The 19,101-nt window shown below is 39.2% G+C and overlaps 1 pseudogene; it reads left to right on the forward strand.

The window, feature by feature from the left end:
• Window positions 1–4,982: 4,982 nt before the first annotated feature.
• LOC101415763 (potassium channel subfamily K member 5 pseudogene) overlaps window positions 4,983–19,101 on the forward strand; it is a 65,700-nt pseudogene continuing 51,581 nt past the window's right edge.

Consider the following 19,101-nt stretch of genomic DNA (forward strand, 5'->3'; position numbering starts at 1 on the left):
TCAAGGAAGTTAAAGACACCAACGTGGCTGGAGACAGAGAACTGCAAGATGATGCCAAAAAGGATGGCAGGGACCAGACCAGGCAGGACCCTGCACGCAGTGTTAAGGATTTTGGCGTGGTCTCTAAAATTAGTAGGAAGACACTCCTGAGCATAGGGAAGGAGGTGAAAGTGGAATGGAGGGGAGAAATAATTAGATTTGTGTTTTGGAAAGATTAGTGCCAGGAAATCAGAGAAAAGGTTACCACAAATGATCTAGATAGGAATTGATGGGTTTGGTGGTGGATTAAGGTGATAATAATGAAGGAGGAGAGAAGTGGGAGGATTTGAGAAATATTTAAGAGATTAAATAGATGCAGCTTCATGATGCGTTAGATATGGAGAGGAAGAGAGAAGGTGATGAAGGGGAAAAACCACAATTTTATTGGAATAGTGTGTCAACCTAAATTAATCAGGACTTTTTAGGTGTCAATTGACACAAATTCCAATTTACACTGGATTTTTTTTTTTTTTAAAGGAAATGTGTTCAACTGCCTTAACTGAAAGTCCAGAGGTAAACTAAATTTAGGTACAGCCCCATCTGGGGGTTCTAACGATGTTGCAGGGCCCAGCCTTTTCCTACTTCTTGATTCTGCTCTCCACATTGGCATCATTCTTAGACTCCCCACTTGGTAACAAGGTGACCATCAGTAGGTCCATATTGAGAAGTCTAAAGATGAAGAGAAAGCTTCTCTTCACACGAGATTCCATGCAGCCTTGCATCCATTCTCAATAGAAAAACATGAGACATGGGCAGAGGGGAGGAAGGAGAAGCTCCCCAAAGGAAATTCAGGATACCACTATTGAAAGAAGGGGAAAAGATGCTGGTCGTCAAAAAACAGTGACAATATATATATATTTCCATTCATGCCATATCCATTTAGATAGATGCTGCTCCCTTGGAAATCAAAAATTGATTTATAGATATGTATACATTCACTTGCTCAGAACCAAAGTACAATTTTGCAGTCTATCATTTTGATTGACAAGGGAAATCTTTGAAATGATTTTGAGGCATCACTTTTTTTATGAACAAGGAATTCTTGTAAAGAAAAGAATGCATTTTATACTTGATCAATGAAATAGTTGGTAGCTACAGTGTAGACCTGAACATGTAGGCAAGGAAGCTGAAAACAAACTAAGCCTGTGGTAAGTGAGCAGACCCAGGGTAGATCCTATCTGTATTACAACTTGCCGCCTTCTTTGAATAGCAGTAGCGCTGCAGACTTTCTGGGCTCATAGCTTGCCTGGGTCACTTGCTAGCTGTGTGACTTAGGGCAAGTCATTTAATTTCTCTGTGCTTCAGTTTCCTTTCTGTAAAATGGAAATAACAAATAATACCATTCTACATGGTTATTATGAGGATTAAATGAGTTAATAATTGTAAAGTGCCCAGCACATAATAAATGCTAACCTTTCTGAGTCTCAGTTTCTTTATCTGGAAAATAAATTTATTACTAGCCTCTACTTCTCAGGATTGTTTTGGGATTAAAATGAGATAATTTTATGCAAAGTTCCTAGCACAGAGCTCTGCACAAAGCAGATATTGAAAAATACAGTTTTCTTTTCCCTTCCAGTGACTAGAAAACTTTCGTGTTACTAAATACTAGAATGGATTAAAACTCCACCCCACCCAGTTACTCTCTAGTACTGCTTCCTTCAATATTTCTTTAGAGCGCTATCATCAAACTGCCACTGGACTATGAATTCCACAGAGCCAGATACCAAGCCTAATTTGTGCACTTAGTGTACACACCTATTTGGCACATGGTAGAGGCTCAATGAATAATTGTTAAACAAGTGATTGTTTATTCAACCCTTCACTTCAATGCAATTTGTCCACCCATTAGTATCCTTAGATACTTCAAGAGTCATCCAAATGGATAATTCGTGATTCTGACCATTTTTTTCTCTTCCTGTGTAAAAATTCCACCTAAATAAAAATAATGGAGCAGGGCTGCTGCCAGCTGTCACTTCGTGTAGACATGTGCAAACACAGAGCCCTGAGTGATGGGGATGGTTCTTGAGGTGTGCTGTGTTGCACTCTGTCAAATGAAATATGTTAGGAAGTGTCAGCTCACAACTTTAAAGTTACAAGTAGGTATTTTGCAGATAGAAAAATAAGGGATTTGAGAAATCCGTACTTTCAAAAAAAAAAAAAAATCTCTTTGCTTTCGAAGTTTGAACTTAAGATAGCACTGATCTTTGTCCGAAACATTGTAACCGAAGAAACTTCAGGATGTTTCTCATCATCTAGATCCTCTTCCATTATTTCTATTGTCCTGGGCAATAAATTCCAGTATTTGATCAAATAATGGCAGATTCCATGCTATCCCATTCAGGTATCCCCAGTTTATCTATAATGATTTTCCTCTTGTCAGCTCATTTCTTAAACCTTTGCTGAATCTGGTTTCAGTGGTACTATAAACAATCATCATTGCATTGTAAAACTGGAAACTCTCCACTAAAATAGTGTTTTGATCTGGGTTGCCATAGTAATAAGTGCATGCTCCCCTCTTTGGAGGCCTTGTTATATGAAGTACCTGTGATTTGCTCAGAATGGCCCCAGTTCATCTGTCAAAATGGGTTTTTCCTTTTTTAAAATAATGATCTAGAAAATCCCACAGTGGCCACAAATATTTTACAACCATAACGAGGAGCATTGGAGTAGTCAAGCTTTATAAATCTATGCCATTATTACATTAGAATAAATCACGTTTCTTAGGTATATTACATAGGCCTGTGTAAGCCTAATTTTAGATCCATTCTTCAACACGGGTGTGGTTGTTTATGATGAAAAGAAAATTATAAAGTGTGACTTCAAAATGCATCATATGTCAGTTTATGCAGAGAGACCCTGGAGCAAAAACAAAAAAGTGGAAATTTCTTCTTATTTCTATCAAAATACTGCAAATAGCTATTCAGATTCAAACTTAGTTAAAATTAGAATGTGATGAGCAATGATTTTTTTATAACAGCATGAAACTGTGCATTCCATTCACGTTTAGGTTCAAGTTATTCACTAGTAGGAGAGGAAAAAATGGGAAATCCTGCAAATTTATCAGTGTCACCATGAAAAAATATATGATGGTACATTATTTGAAATAAAAATGTTCCAGTCAGTTACAGTAATTTGATACAAGAACTATGATATTTTTTTCCTGCAAGAATGAGAATAAACAAACACTATATCAAGAAACCAGCAATAGAATCCACAAAAAGGTGTAAGATCATTTTTCATCTAAGACAAATGGTTAAGTTGGTTACTTTCTGTAAGTCACTACCAGCTACAGGGTTATTTTATGTAATTCACTGCTGGCTTCTGCCTCATAATATCTGATGTGGGAATATTAAAAACATCAGTGGGTGAAAGAACAAGAAGAATCCATCTGTATCCAATGAATTCTAATTAAAAAGTAATTACAGCACGATGAGGTAGCTGCCAACTTTATTCCCTTTTCCCAACCACAAACCACACGGACTGAGTATTCGTCTTCTGCTGCTTGTATCCCGCTAAACAACCAGAAAGGCAAGCAGGAAGCAGACACACATTTCCTTGCATTTTTCAGGTGACTTAGTTTTAAACAACTGCAGCCCCTGAAGACGTGAAGGGGGCAGAGGTGGTGCACATCTTCTGTTATAATTGACCTGGGCTTTGAGATTTCTCTGTCATGATGTATCCCAGAACGTTGCATGATGGGAAGACCCTTGTTATTCCTCCACCAGCCGAGCCAAACGGACAAGATCAAGTAGGTCTGGGACTTGGGAAAAAAGGGAAGAAATATTGACAGATAAGTAACCACACCAGGAAATGACAGGCAGGCGGGAGCAGTGTAGGTACTCTCAGGATTCAGATATAATCCTTTAACCTCACACTCAAACTCTGTAATCTTTCAATGAGATGGAAGAGACAAAGGGAAAAAAGCAAACTGCTTAATCAAAGCTCTTAGTGTGTGACCGGGATTAGTAAATAAGTTTCAGAATGACAACATGCAGGTAGAAAAAGTCTTCATAAAATGGCCTCTGTGCTAATGAAGCTGTATCTGCAGAGCTGAGAATAAGGAAGGAGTAAGCTGGCATCTTAGTTGGCACAGACACCTTAGTCTAGGAGAAAACAGGCACCAAACTGCTCTCCTGACCACCAGGAATTTTTCTTTAGCTGCCAAGAGAAAGGGCTTATGGTGCATATTCCTTCCGGTTGGCAAAGCTCCCATTTCACCCACATTGTATAAAAACGACTTTATCTAGCAGACGACATAACAGGTGTCAGTTGGGTTTTTGTCTAAAGAAGAATAGGCTCTGGCATAAGTCATTTGCTGCTAAGGGCACTAAAAGATGTCAGAGTTCTTCTTCAGAATGGAAGTGCTAACAGACTAAATTGGTTCTTGTCAATTCACATTAAAAATGGAAAATAATAGCACACTGCACTTATACAGCATCCATGTTATGCTATGAGTTTTTGTATTAACCTTCAGAAATGATGGGAAGTGTGCATTAGGTACCCCATCATACAATAGGGCGCTCTGAGTTCCTGAGGAGTGACTTGTCACCACAATCATAGTTATATAGTGTGAGCATTCTTATTGAGAGTAAGGTGTTTCAGCCATTTTGCCTCCTTCACCCCAATACATTATCAGTCTTTCAGGACACAATCAACCACAAATACTTGGTAACAGCATAGCAACCTGGTCCTTACGGAGCCCGAGGAGCTTTACAATTCACCTCCATTGTCACTCCTTTAATTTTGTACTAGTTATCTATTGATGTACCCCAAAACTTAGCACTACTTACCACGTTCCAGAGTCTCAGGAATCTGAGTGTGGCTTCGCTGTGTGGTCCATCTCAGGGACCCTCATAAGACTGCAGTCAAGCTGTCAGGCGAGGCTGCATCACCCATGGCTCTGATGGGTGCTAGAGGATCTGCTTCTAAGAAGTCTCGCCCACATGGCTGTTGGCCAGATGCCTCAGATCCGAATCACATGGATCTCCCCAGAAGGCTACCTGGGTGTCCTCAGGTCAAGGGAGTTGGCATCTGCCAGACAGAGTGATCTGAGAGTGAGAGAGAGCCCGAGACAAAAGCTGTAGTCTCTTTTATAACCTAATCTTACTCAGAACGCACCATTCCTTCTGCTGTGTGACCTTGGTCACACAGACCAACCCTAATACGATGTGGGAGAGGACCACGCAACATAAGAGGTGAACACCAGGAGGCAGGAACCTGGAGGGGTCATCTTGGAGCCTGGCTGCAACAACTTGTGCTATAAAAATGCATGAGGCCTTTGGTTAGTTGGTGTAAGTTAAAAAACCAATGTTGGTGCTCTTATTGATTCCTGGGAGATAGAAAGGTATGCGTGGTGTGTGTGTGTGTGTGTTTCGCCACTCTCAGTCAGACCAAAGAGTTAGATTTGACTTCCTAAAGAAAAAAAGTCAGTGGACCAAAGCTGAGGGACCCTTTTCAGTATAGTCTTTGTAAGACTTTGAACACAGTGTTGCTTCTGGGCCCAGATGATAAAGCGTTGGAGTGGCATTGACCCTTTTGGGGTGCGAACCTGGGAGCAGCAATATTTGGCAGCAGTACCGGAAATGTCCAGCGGGGGGTCATGGAAGCCAGGTTCTCCCAGAGGCCCTGACAGCCATGGTGGAGAGAAGCTTCTTCAAAAGGCCTATGGGCGTCCGTCTACCACATGGGAGGTCCGCAGTTCAAGCCCCTGGCCTCCTTGACCCGCGTGGAGTTGGCCCATGTGCAGCGCTGATGTGCACAAGGAGCGCTGTGCCACGCAGGGGTGTCCCCTGTGTAGGGGAGCCCCACACTCAAGAAGTGCGCCCCGTAAGGAGAGCTGTCCAGCGTGAAAGAAAGTGCAGCCTGCCTAAGAATGGCACCGCCCACACGGAGAGATGAAGCAGCAAGATGACGCAACAAAAAGATTCCCGTGCTGCTAACAACAACAGAAACGGACAAAGAAGAAGACGCAGCAAATAGACACAGAGAACAGACAACCAGGGCGGGGAGGGGAGAAACAAATAAATAAATCTTTAAAAAAAAAACAAAAAACAAAAGGCCTATGCAGAGGACAGAGGGGGATGCCCATGGGCAGACATGTTTCTAATCACATGCAGGTCTCTTTACAGAAAATAAAATACCTGGGATGTTGAGGTCCTGCCGATATGCAGCTAGAGAGTAATAAAAGAGTGAAGCTCATCAATGATGTTTTATGTCCTCGTTTGAACTCTCAGATTAGTGAGGTTACACTATAAAATTACAAATCTACAACACACAATATGGTCAGGCTAAGATAATTTAAGTGACACAGCCCCTGTCCTATCAAGAGCATCAAGTCATATTTTCAAGAGATAACCTAGTGGACACCCTGGATTCAGCAGAATTTGTTGCTGAGCCAGCTTTCAAGGTATCCGTCCCTTACGTTGTCTCTAACTCTCCCCTTTCTAACACTTATTTTATCTTTCTTGCTTTTCTCCTACTCTGTCTCAGGATGAGGCATGTCACCAAGGTCGTGTCTCATCTGGTCTGTTTTCTGGATTTTGTCTAAACATTCTCCCTTGAAGCAGTATTTCCTTGGACAGGCATTCCTGGAGCAGACTTCCTTGGAGTTGCATCAGGTCCCTGCACTGTTTGTGATCTGGATAAATACATCACTAAAGGGAGAAACATATCCCATTCTTCTTTGTATCTCCAAACTAGTACAGCATCTGGCATATGTCTGACCCTTAGTAAATGTATGAATTGAACGGAATTATTGCCCATGTCCTAACTCGTCACAACCTCCTTCAGCCAAAACATAGCCTTGATTTTGAGGAAATTCTTATTAATGTCCTTACTAGGGACTGCAAAGGGATCATTCATTTACTCAGTTACTCAATTTGAACACCTACCATGTGCAAGATACTGTACTATGTGCTGGCTTTGCAGTGGTGAGTAAACCCACAGGATATTTGCCCTTGTGAAACTTTGAGTCTTGTTTATCAGATAGATACTCAGTAAACGTTGGTAGATATCATGACATAAGATGTTGCCTTCAAATATGTGACAGGTGATCTCATGAGTAATGGCTAAACTGATATTTAGAGGGAAGAATTAGGTCCAATGAATGGCACTTACCGGGACACAGATCTTAACCAAATTTAAATGAGGACATTTTAATACTAAAGTTGTTCAATAATGAGAAGGAACCACTTTGGGAAGTAAGAAGCTTCCTCACATCTGTCAGGGGATACTGTATTAATGAAAATAGCAATGATAATGATGGCTAAGATTTTTAATGTGCTTACTATATACAAGGCACTGTACAAAACTCAACAAAGAAGTTATGCTACTGTGGCAGTTTGAGATTATTTACGAATTCCTAAAAGAGAGATTATGTTTGTAAACTGGTCTGTTCCTCTGGGCATGATACTCTTTGATTGTATTAGAGTCAGCTGAGATGTCTTTGATTAAATTATGTTATGATTAGGGTTTTGATTTGACACATCATTAGGGTGATTCAGTTTGAGTCCCCACCTCTTTATGGGCTATATAAATGAATACTCAATCAAGAAGACAGAAATAAATACGCAGAAGCTGATTCTTGAGAATAAAGAAAGCTCCATAGACATGGCAAAGGCTCCAGGAAGAGAAATGTGCCATTTGCCTGATAGTTTACAGCTGACCTTGTGAAGAGAACAGAGAAGCTGGGCCTAGAAAGTAACAAGCCCTGGGAAGAGAGATGAGCCTTATATCACCCTACAGCTGAGATAGAAGAAGCTGGACCCACGGAGCCTTAAGAGGGAAGGGGAGTCTGAACCCTCATAGACATCACCCATCATCTTGCTTCAGCACATGGTAACAAAGTTTGGTAAGGAAGTAACCTTGTGTTGGATTCTTTAGGGCCTTGTAACTATAAGCTTTTATCCAAAATAAATATTCTTTATGAAAGCCAACAGATTTCTGGTACTTTGCACTAGCACCCCTTTGGCTGACTACTATCACCATTTTATAGATGGGAAATCAAAGCCCAAGTAAATCCTGAGATTAAATCTAGGCAATCCACCTTCAGAGTCTGTAAGCTTAACAACTTAGTCCTCACCTCTTTGTTGAGAGAATTCTTCAGTGGGTAGGAAGTGACTGATGTGTTTGTCTTTTTTTATTATTGTCTTTATTTTTACAAACACTCCACTTCCACCCTATTCTAGTCCCCAATTACCTCTTATCTACTTTCTACCTCTGAAAATTTGCTATTCTTAGTCATCTTTTATAATATAATATACAAATACAATATTTGTCCGTATGTGCCTTGCTTAATGTTAAAAGATTCTTCCATGTCACAGCATGCCTCATAACTTCATTCTTTCTTACCACCTAATAATTTTCCATTGTGTGTATGTACCACACATTTTATTTATCCATTTATTTGTTGATGGATGCTCAAGTTGTTTCCACATTTTGGCTATTGTGAATAATGCTGCTATAAACATTGCTGTACACGTATCTGTTTGTATCTAGATATATACCCAGTTTCTTTGGGTGTATATCTAGAAGTGGAATTGTCAGTTTATACAGTATTCTGTATTTAACTTTTTGAGGAAGTGCCGTATTGCATCCACAGTGGCTGTACCATTTTACATTCCCACCAGCAATGCACTAGAGTTCCAATTTATCTGCATCCTTTCAACACTAAATGTTCCATTTTTTAGTAATAGATATCCTTCCGGGTGTGAAATAGTACCTCATTGTGAGTTTGATTTGCATTTTCCTGATGACTAATAATGTTATTGAGCAGCTTTTCACGTGTTTATTGGTCATTTGTATGTCTTCTTTGGCTATATGTCTATTCAACTTCTTTATACATTTTTAAATTGGGATGTTTGTCTTTTTGTGGTTGCATTGTAAAAGTTCTTTATATATACTGGATATTAAGCCTTTATCTGATATATGGTTTCCAAATATTTTCTCCCATTTGTAGGTTGTTTTTTTATTTCATTTTTTTCATAATTTCCTTCAATGCACAAAAGTTTGTAATTTTGATGAAACTTGAAAATTGAAATTTATCAATTTTTAATTTTTTTGCTCATGCTTTTGGTATCACATCTAAGAATCCATTGCCAAATCCCAGGTCATGAAGATTTGCCCCTTGGTTGTTGTCAAAGAGTTTTATGGCTTTAATTCTTATATTTAGATCCTTGATCCATTTCGAGTTGATTTTTGTAATGGTATGTGGTAGGGGTCTAACTTCATTCTCTTGCATGCGGCTCTCCTGTTTTCTCAGCACGATTTGCTGAAGACTATACTTTCCCTATTGCATGTACTTAACACCCTTGTTGTAAATCAATTGGTGATAGATATGTGGGTCCATTTCTGAATTTTCAATAATTTTACATTGATCTGTCTGTATATCTTTATGTCAGTACCACACTCTTTTGATTACTGTAGCTTTGTAGTACAGTTTTAAATTGGAAAGTGTGAGTCCTCCAACTTTGTTCTTCTTTTCCAAAATTGTTTTGGAGCCCCTTACAGTTCTACGTAAATCTGAGGATTTTTTTTCTGTTTCTGAAAAAAAAAAAAAAAAAAAAGGCTGCCAGAATTTTCAAAGGAACTGCATTGAATTTATATATTACTTTGGAAAATATTGACATCTTGACTTAACAATATTAATTCTTCTAATCCATGAACATAGGATGTCTTACCATTTATTTAGGTCTTCTTTAATATCTTTCAGCATTGTTTTGTAGTTTTCAGGGCATACATCTTTCGTATCTTGGTTAAATTTATTCCTAGATATTTTATTTCTTAGATATTATATAAATGGAATTGTTTTCTCTCTTTCCTCTTTAGATTTGTTCATTGCTAGTGTACATGAACACAATTGATTTTTGCATATTTTTCTTGTACCCTGCTACTTTGCTGAACTCATTTATTAACACTAGAAGTTTTCTTGTCAGGAAGCAGACTTGGCTCAATGGATAGGGCATCTGCCTGCCATATGGGGGGTCCATGTTTCAAACCCCGGGCCTCCTTGACCTGTGTGGAGCTGGACCATGCTCAGTGCTGATGCGCGCAAGGAGTGCCATGCCACGCAGCAGTGTTCCCCACGTAGGGGAGTCCCACACGCAAGGAGTGCACCCCATAGGGAGAGCCACCCAGCGCGAAAGAAAGTGCAGCCTGCTCAAGAATGGCGCCGTATACACGGAGAGCTGACACAACAAGATGATGCAACAAAAAGAAACACAGCTTCCCAGTGCTGATGATAAGGATAGAAGTAGTCACAGAAGAACACAGCGAATGGACACGGAGAGCAGACAATTGAGGGGCAGGGGAAGGGAAGAGAAATAAATAAACAAATCTTTAAAAAAAGGAAAAGAAGTTTTCTTGTGGTTTCCTTTGGATTTTCTGAAGATCATGTCATCTGTAAATAGAGATAGTTCTACTTCCTTTCCAGTTTGGATACCTTTTATTTATTTTTCTTACCTAATTCCTCTAGCTAAACTTCTAGTACAATATTGAATAGCAGTGGTGAAAGTGAGTATTCATGTCTTGTTCCTGATCCTGAAAAATGTGTTCCATTATAATACAGATTTTCTGATGCTGTGATTTTCTTTATGGTCACCTATACCCAAAGACTGAAAGTAATCTAGAAATAGATGGTGGGACCCAATGTCCCATGTAATTGCAAAAATGTAAGAGCCCTTCTGTAGCTTTTCCCTCTTCTCAGCAGCAGCACCAACTGACTGCAACCTACCTACATGGGACAATGGTCTTTAAACTTAAGACTAAAATCTTTGATTAAAAACAAAGACTTGAGAGGGATCATACTTTAAGCTAGTGAAAGGTCAAGAAATCCTATTACATGATAAAATGTTGAAAGAACTGGGTATGTTTTGGTTAAAAAAAGAAAAAGAAGCAAACAAGGAGAGGTATGACTTCAAATATTTGAAGAATTGTCACTTATAAGAATTGGCAACAATAATGAAAGTTTTCCAGGGGGGCAGCTTTCTGTTCAATATTTAAAAGGAAATTCCTAGCATTTGGCACTACCTAAGGAGGAATAGACTTCCTTGGGATTCTGTAAGCACCTCCATATTAGAAGATTTCAAACAGTGTTACTAGAAAATGGGATCCTCCTTTTCTATGAGCTCATCCAGTCCTAAATTTTATAATAATTCTTTGCTTAGTGAACTATACCCTTGTGTGGATATTAAATGCTGTATTTGTTATTAAGAAAATTTTATTTTAAAAAATTGAAAACTCAAAGGATAAAGTAAAAATCACTCATAATTCCACCACTTAAAGATTAATCAAGGAAAGAGGCAATGACTTCAATTCCTTTAATTCTCCCTTTTGCCACTCCCAGAGGTAACCATTATCAAAAGATAATGGAAAGGACTTCTGGGAAAATAGAGTTACAGAGCTCACTTCTCTCCCAGAAAACAGCTAAAATACAGGCAGGAACTGTCTGGAATAACTGTTCTAGGGCTGGGTAGCACCCAGAAAAGAGAGGGGTGAAAAGCAGGAGACTCTGTGGTAAAGATGTGTGAGTAACCCAGGCATTTGCTGCTGCTGGCACCAGGCCGCCAACCTCAGATCTGACAGCACTGGTTCCCCCATTCACTGTTGGGCCACTTCTGACTGAGAGAACAGCAGAGACCCACTTCCTCAGGAAAGGGAAGAGGGAGCGACAAAAGCTGATGATCCAGCTTTTGGCTGGTGAATTTGGTCTGCTGGAAGCCATGGTTTCTACCCTTCCTGAGTGCATCTGTGCTATTTTCTTCACCCAGACAGAGAGCTACGGATAGACTGCCTTCGAAAATGCTCCCCGTTACAGACCTGGAGTAGCTGCTACCAATGTAGAGGGAAGTGGAAATCTCTTTCCTCCCTAGGATAAGGGAGGATACATCAAGGGAGGAGTATGGCTCTGCATCAGTAATTTTAAATTGCTAGGCTTGGCTCCAAATAGCCTGCCCAGAGGGTGTTCTTTCCCAGACATTGTGTCATCACTGCCCACCCAGACATGGTTCCAGGGAACACTTTCTTCCCTAAGGTTTGAGCAGAGAGGTTTTCTGAAGAGCACCATCAGCTGGGAGATCAGGAAACTGCACCTCTGGGAACACAAAAAGGCTTTTTCATGTCTTCACCTCTCCACAAGGCCCTTAGAAACTGGTCTGCACTCCATTAGTGGGTCCCTGGGCCTATTTTGATTAGTTAAACAGGGACAATTTTAAAGACCTAGAATAAATTGAAATAAGACTCAAAGAAGAGCCATAATACAAAACCATAGAGCAATAAAATCATAGGGAAGAGAAAGAAATCGATCATCACAGTAAACTCACCATCTTAATCAGATGCCTAGACATCAGCCAAAAGTTATAACTGATACTAAGAAACAGCAAGATATGGCCCAGTCGAAGGAACAAATCAAAATGTCAGATAAGACATAGGATACTAGTGAACTTAATCAAGGACAGTCAAACATATCTCCTAAAAGAAATCAAGGAGTTGAAGGAATATGTGGCTAAAGAGATAAAGTACAATAGGAAAATACTGGTGAGCCAAAGAAGAATTTTAAAGCTTGAATAGAAAAATAACAGAGCTTATGGGAATAAAAGATACAATGGATGAAATTAAAAATACATTAGAGACATACAACAATGGATTTGAAATGGCAGAAATCAGAGGGATTAGAAACAGAGCAGTTGAAAATGAAAGAACAGAAGAACATATAGAGGAAAGGATGGGAAAAATTAAGCAGGGGCTCAGGGAAATGAATGATAACATGATGTGCACCAACATCCATGCCATAGTAGTTCCAGAAGGAGAAGAGAAGGTAAAAGAGGCAGAAAGAGTATTTGAGGAAATAATGGCTGAAAATTTCCCAACACTTATGCGAGACATAAATATATTTATCCAAGAAGTTCTAAGTACTCCAAACAGAATAAATCTGAATAGGCCTACTCCAAGACACAACTATTCAGAATGTCACATGCCAAAGATAAAGAAGGATTTCTGAAAGCATCAAGAGAAAAGTGATCCATCACATATAAGGGATGTCCAGGAATCTTAGTGCAGTCACTAGTTGCCCAACAGGGAATGGAGGAACCAATGCTGTCTGCTCTGAGGGTGGTGGCTTGGTGCCAGCAGCAGCCTCCATGGAGGCAAGACAACAGTGGTATGATATATTTAAGATACTTAAAAGAGAAAAACTGCCAGCCACAAGTTCTTTATCTGGTAAAATCATCCTTCAGTAATGAGGGTGAATTTAAAATATTCACAGATAAACAGAAACTAAGAGAGTTTGTAAGCTTTACAAGAAATATTAAAGGGAGTTCTGCAACCTGAAAAGAAAAGGCAGGGAAACGAATGTGGCTCAACCAAATGGGCTCCCATCTACCATACAGTAGGTACAGGGTTTGATGGCCAGGGCCTCCTGGTGAGGGCAAGCTGGCCCATGCAGTGAGCTGGCCCACAAAGAGTGCCGGCCCACATGGGAATGTTGCCTCACACAGGAGTGCTGCCCTGTGTGGGAAAGCCACCCTGTGCAGGAGTGCCAGCCAACACAGAGAGCTGGTGCAGCAAGATGATGCAACCAGAGAGACAAAGAGGAGAGAAAATAAGAAGATGTAGCAGAACAAGGGGTTGAGGTGGAACAAGAGAGTAATTGCCTCTCTCCCACTCTGGAAGTTCCCAGGATTGGTTTCTGGAGCTGCCTAATGAGAATACAAGTAGACACAGAAGAGCACACAGCGAATGCACACAGAGAGCAGACAACAGAGGGAATGGGGTAGGGTGCGGGGAATAAATAAAAAATAAATCTTAAAAAAAAAAAGGACAGAAGCTTGGAGAAGAGTGTATAAATGAAGATTATGAGAAAGGGTAACCAAAAGGGTAAAAAGACAAGCAAAATTAAGATATGCCATAGGAAATGATAAAATGGTCAAAATAAGTTACATCTATACAGTAATAACACTGAATGATAATGGATTTAGCTCCCTAATCAAAAAGCACAGGCTGACAGAATGGATTAAAAAATATAAGTCATCCATATGTTATCTACAAGAGACTCATCTTAGACCTAAGGATACAGATAAGCTGAAAGTGAAAGGCTGGCAAAGATATTTCACGCAAACAGTAGCCAAAAATGCGCAGGGGTAGTTATACTAATATCAGACAAAACAGACTTTAATTACAAAAACTATTCTATGAGATGCAGAAGACCATTATATTTTTATAAAAGGATCAACTCACCAGGAAGAAATAATAATCACAAATTTTTATGCATTTAAAAGGTGCCCCAAAATACATGAGGCAATCCTTGGGAAAACTGAAGGGAGAGAAAGATATCTCTACAATAATAGTTGGAGACATCAGTAAGTCACTCACATCAATAGAAAGAACAACTAGACAGAAGATCAACAAGGAAACAAAGAACTTGAGTAATACGATAAATGAATTAGACCTAACAGGCATATACAGAACATTGCACCACAAATCAGTAAGATATATGTTCTTCTCAAGTGCTCATGGATCTTTCTCCAAAAGAGACCACATATTGTGTCACAAATTTTACAAGATAAATTTTAAAAGATTAAAATCATGCAAAGCACCATCTCTGATCATAGTGCAATGAAGCTAGAAATCAATAATAGGTAGAAAAGGGGGAAATTCACAAATATATGAAGGCTAAACAACACACTCTTAAATAATCATTTGGCCAGAGAAGAAATTGTAAGAAAAATTAGTAAATATATGATATAAAAATGAGAACACAACCTACCAAAATTTATGGGATGCTGCAAACACAGTGCTGAGAAGGAAAATTATAGCCCTAAATGCTTATATTAAAAAGGAAGAAAGAACTAAAATCAAAGACCTAACTGATTATCTGGAGGAACTAGAAAAAGAACAGCAAACTAACCCCAAAGCAAGCAGAAGGGAAGAAATAATAAAAATTAGAGTTAAAATAAATGAAATTAAAAACAAAGGAAAAAACAATAGAGAGAATTGTAAACCAAAAGCTGGTCCTTTAAGAAGATCAATAAAATTGTCAAAAAGAAATCAAGGAAGACCTAAACAAATGGAAGGACATTCCATGTTCATGGATTAAAAGACTGAATATTGTTACAGTATCATTTCTACCCAAATTGATTTGCATTCAATGCAACTACATCAAAATTCCAACAGCCTACTTTATAGAAATAGAAAAGTCACAAACCAAATTTATTTGGAAGGGAAAGGGGTACCAATAGCTAGAAACACTCTTAAAAAGAAAAGCAAAGGGAAGCGGATTTGGCCCAACAGATAGGGCATCTGCCTACCACACGCGAGGTCCAAGGTTCAAAGCCAGGGCCCACGCGCAGTGCTGATGCACACAAGGAGTGCCATGACACGCAGGGGCGTCCCCCGTGGAGGGGAGCCCCATGCACAAGGAGTTGCCCCGTTAGGAGAGCTGCCCAGCACGAAAAAAGCGCAGCCTGCCCAGGAACGGCGCCGCACACACGGAGAACTGATGCAGCAAGATGACACAACAAAAAGAAACACAGATTCCCGGTGCCGCTGACAAGAATGCAGGCGGACACAGAAGAACACAGTGTCTTCAGTGAATGGACACAGAGAGCAGACAACTGGGGGTGAGCAGGGAAGGGGAGAGAAATAAATAAAAAATCTTTAAGAAAAAATAAAGAAGAGCAAAATTGGAGGACTCATACTTCCTGGCCTTAAAGCATATTTCAAGGCTATAGTGGTCAAAACAGCATGATACTGGCATAAATATAGACACATTCGTCAATGGAATTGAATTGAAAGTTTGGAAATAGACCCTTCCTCTATGGTCTAATGATTTTTTACAAACCTACCAAGTCCATTTTACTGGAACAAATAGTTTCTTCAGCGAATGGTGCTGGGAGAACTGGATATCCATAACCAAAGAATGGAAGAGGACCCCTATCTTATTCCCTATACAAGAATCAACTCAAAATGGATCAAAGACCTAAAAGCCAGGACCATGAAACTCCTAGAAGAAAATGTAGGAAAGTATCTTCAATATTGTGACAGGAGGTAGATTCTTAGACCTCACACTTTAAGGATGAACAACAAATTTAAAAAATAGATAAATGAAACCTCCTCAAAATTCAACACTTTTCTCTCTTAAAACACGTTGTCAATATGGTGAAAAGGCAACCTATTCAATGGGAGATAGTATTTGGAAATCACATAACTGATAAGGCTTTAATATCCATGATATATAAATAGATCCTACAACTTAATGATAAAGAGACAAAATGACCCAATTAAAAAATGGGCAAAAGACCTGAATAGATATTTTTCCAAAGAGAAATACAAATGGTGAAAAAAACACATGAAATGATATTCAAAAGCAATATTAATTAGGGAAATGGAAATTAAAACTACAATGAGAGATGCAGCTATGCCTCAAGCAATTGAGCTCCTGTTTACCCTATGGAGGACCCAGGCTTGATCCCCAAGATCAGGGTAAAAAAAGGAAAAAGTTGCCCCAGAGCTGCCCAGAGAAGCACAGGCCCCCACATGACAAAATGAGGCACCAAAAAGACCATGACGTAACCAGATAGAAAAAAAACCACACACACACACACACAACTACAATGAGTATCATTTTACACCTCTTAGAATGGTCACTATGAAAAAAACAGAAAACTACAAGTGTTGGAAGGGATGTGGAGAAATAGGAACACTTATCTGCTGTTGTTGGGAATGTAGAACAGTATAGCTGCTGAAGAAGTCTGTTTGGTGGTTTTAAGGAAGTTAAAGATATATATCTGCCATGTGATCTGGCAATATTACTACTAGGTATATACCCAGAAGAACTGAGAGCAGGGAAACAAATAAACATCTGTACATCAATGCTCATAGTGGCATTATTCACAATTGCCAAAAGATGGAATCAACCCAGGTAACCATCAACTGATGAATGGATAAACAAATTGTGGTCTACATATTAATGGAATATTATTTAGTGGTAAGAAGTGAAATTGTGAAGAATAATACAACATGGATGAACCTTAAGGAAATTATGTTAAGTGAAGTAAGCCAGATGCAAAAAGACAAATATTGTATGATTTCATTATTATGGACTAAAGATAATGAAAAAACTCATGGAGTTAATAGCTAGTCTAGAAGTCACCAAAAAAAAAAAAAAAGAAAGAATGAGGGTAGGGAATGATGAGCTGATGCTAAATTTGCATGTAATTTGTAATAAGGTTGATTGTAAATGTTTGGAAACAGACAGAGGTGACGGTAGCACATTATAGTGAGTGTACTTAACAGTGCTGATATGTAGGGGTGATTGTGGCTAAAAAGGGAAGTTTAGGGTTGTGTATGTCAGTAGAAGGAAAGCTAGAGGATGAAACATTGTGAACTCTGTTGTGGATGATGAGTGTGGTCAATAGTACAAATATAAGAATATTCTTCCATGAATTGTATGCTATTTTGATTATGAGATGTTTATAATAGGGCGGTATATGGGCAAAAACACACTTAAAGCAAATGATGGACTGTAGTGAATAGGAATATATTCATACTTTCTATCAATTGTAAGATTTAAAATTATGCTAATTGAAAGAAGCCAGACATAAAGTATTAGATAAACTGTAAATATAAACGAATTTACAGAGACAAAATTAGATTAACAGGTTAGGTACAGCTGGGGGAGGATAAAGGGATTGAGAAGTGATGGCTAAGGGGTAGGAGGGTTTTATTTTTGGAGTAATGAAAATGTTCTAAAAGTGATTACAGTGATGAAAGCACAACTCTGTGATTATACCAAATGCCATAGAATGTACATTTAGATGGATTATATGATATGTCAATATATCTCAATAATATTGTTTTTAAAAAGATGATGGAAGGTGACTGATAACATTAATGAGAATTAATAGGTAATTAAAAGGAGTAGGTGACATGGTATTGGTTGATACATATATACATATATAATTTTATGTCACAAACATGTATTTATGTATACACACACATAGAGTTGATTGAGCTGACATTAAAAATGGAAACTGGCTTTTAAAAATAGAACTTCACTTTATAATTTTTTTTTCAAATACTTCTTTCACCTAAAGGCTAAACGCACCTGAGGATTTTCTGGTTTGGGGAGCGTCTTCTGCTTCATTTTGGCTTCATGGTAAAATGAGGCAGAATGTGTGTGTGCACGCACATGCACATGCATATGTATCAGAAGTCAACAATTGGGCATTTCCTCAAAAACATGGGTTTATATCTAAAAATGCTCCCAGAGCAATTACTCTTGATATTTTTCCCTTCTTGTCTTTCCCTCTCGGGAAAAGGCACCATCTCCCCAGTTGCTCAGGCCAAAACTATAGGCGATATCTTTAACTTACCTCTTTTTCTCACTCTCTACATCCAGACCATCAGCAAGTCCTGAGACTGCCTCCAAATATTCCCAAATCCAGGCACCACCCTGCACTATCACCGTCTTTATCCAGGCCATCAGCATCTCTTGCCTGAGAGGCTATAATAGTCTCCCGGCCCCCACTTGGTCCCCATAATCCTTCTACACAAGGCATCCAGAATGACTTTTTTATTAAACATAATTTGAGCATGTCATACCTCTGTTTAAAACCCTCCAATGGCCTCCCATCTCATTTAGAAAACATTCCAAACTCTTTACTTGGATTTTTTAAAGCCCTCCAAGACCTGACCCTGCTGACCTTTTCCACACTCACCCCAGCCACGCTGGCTCTTGGTCTGGTCGTCACGGACACCAAGCCAGTGCCCCCCTGGGTGCACTTACACTAATGGCACCTGCCACCTGGAATGTTGCTCACACTCGTCTCTAGAGTTCCGTTCCCTTCACTTGACTCAGAATTCAGCATAGATATCACCTCCTCAGAGAGGCCTCCCCTGGCTGCAGGCAGGACTCTGTGTTTCATCATCTAATTTTAATTTTCTTATCACACTCTGATTTTTTTCTCTCTTCTCTTTCTCCCTCTCTCTCTTACTTTCTTGTCTGTCTCCTCCACCAGAATACAAGATCCTCTTTTTCACTGCTGAATCCTCAGCTCCTAGAAAAAAGCC

This window comes from Dasypus novemcinctus, chromosome 9 (assembly GCF_030445035.2).
Source record: "Dasypus novemcinctus isolate mDasNov1 chromosome 9, mDasNov1.1.hap2, whole genome shotgun sequence".
Lineage (NCBI taxonomy): Eukaryota > Metazoa > Chordata > Mammalia > Cingulata > Dasypodidae > Dasypus > Dasypus novemcinctus.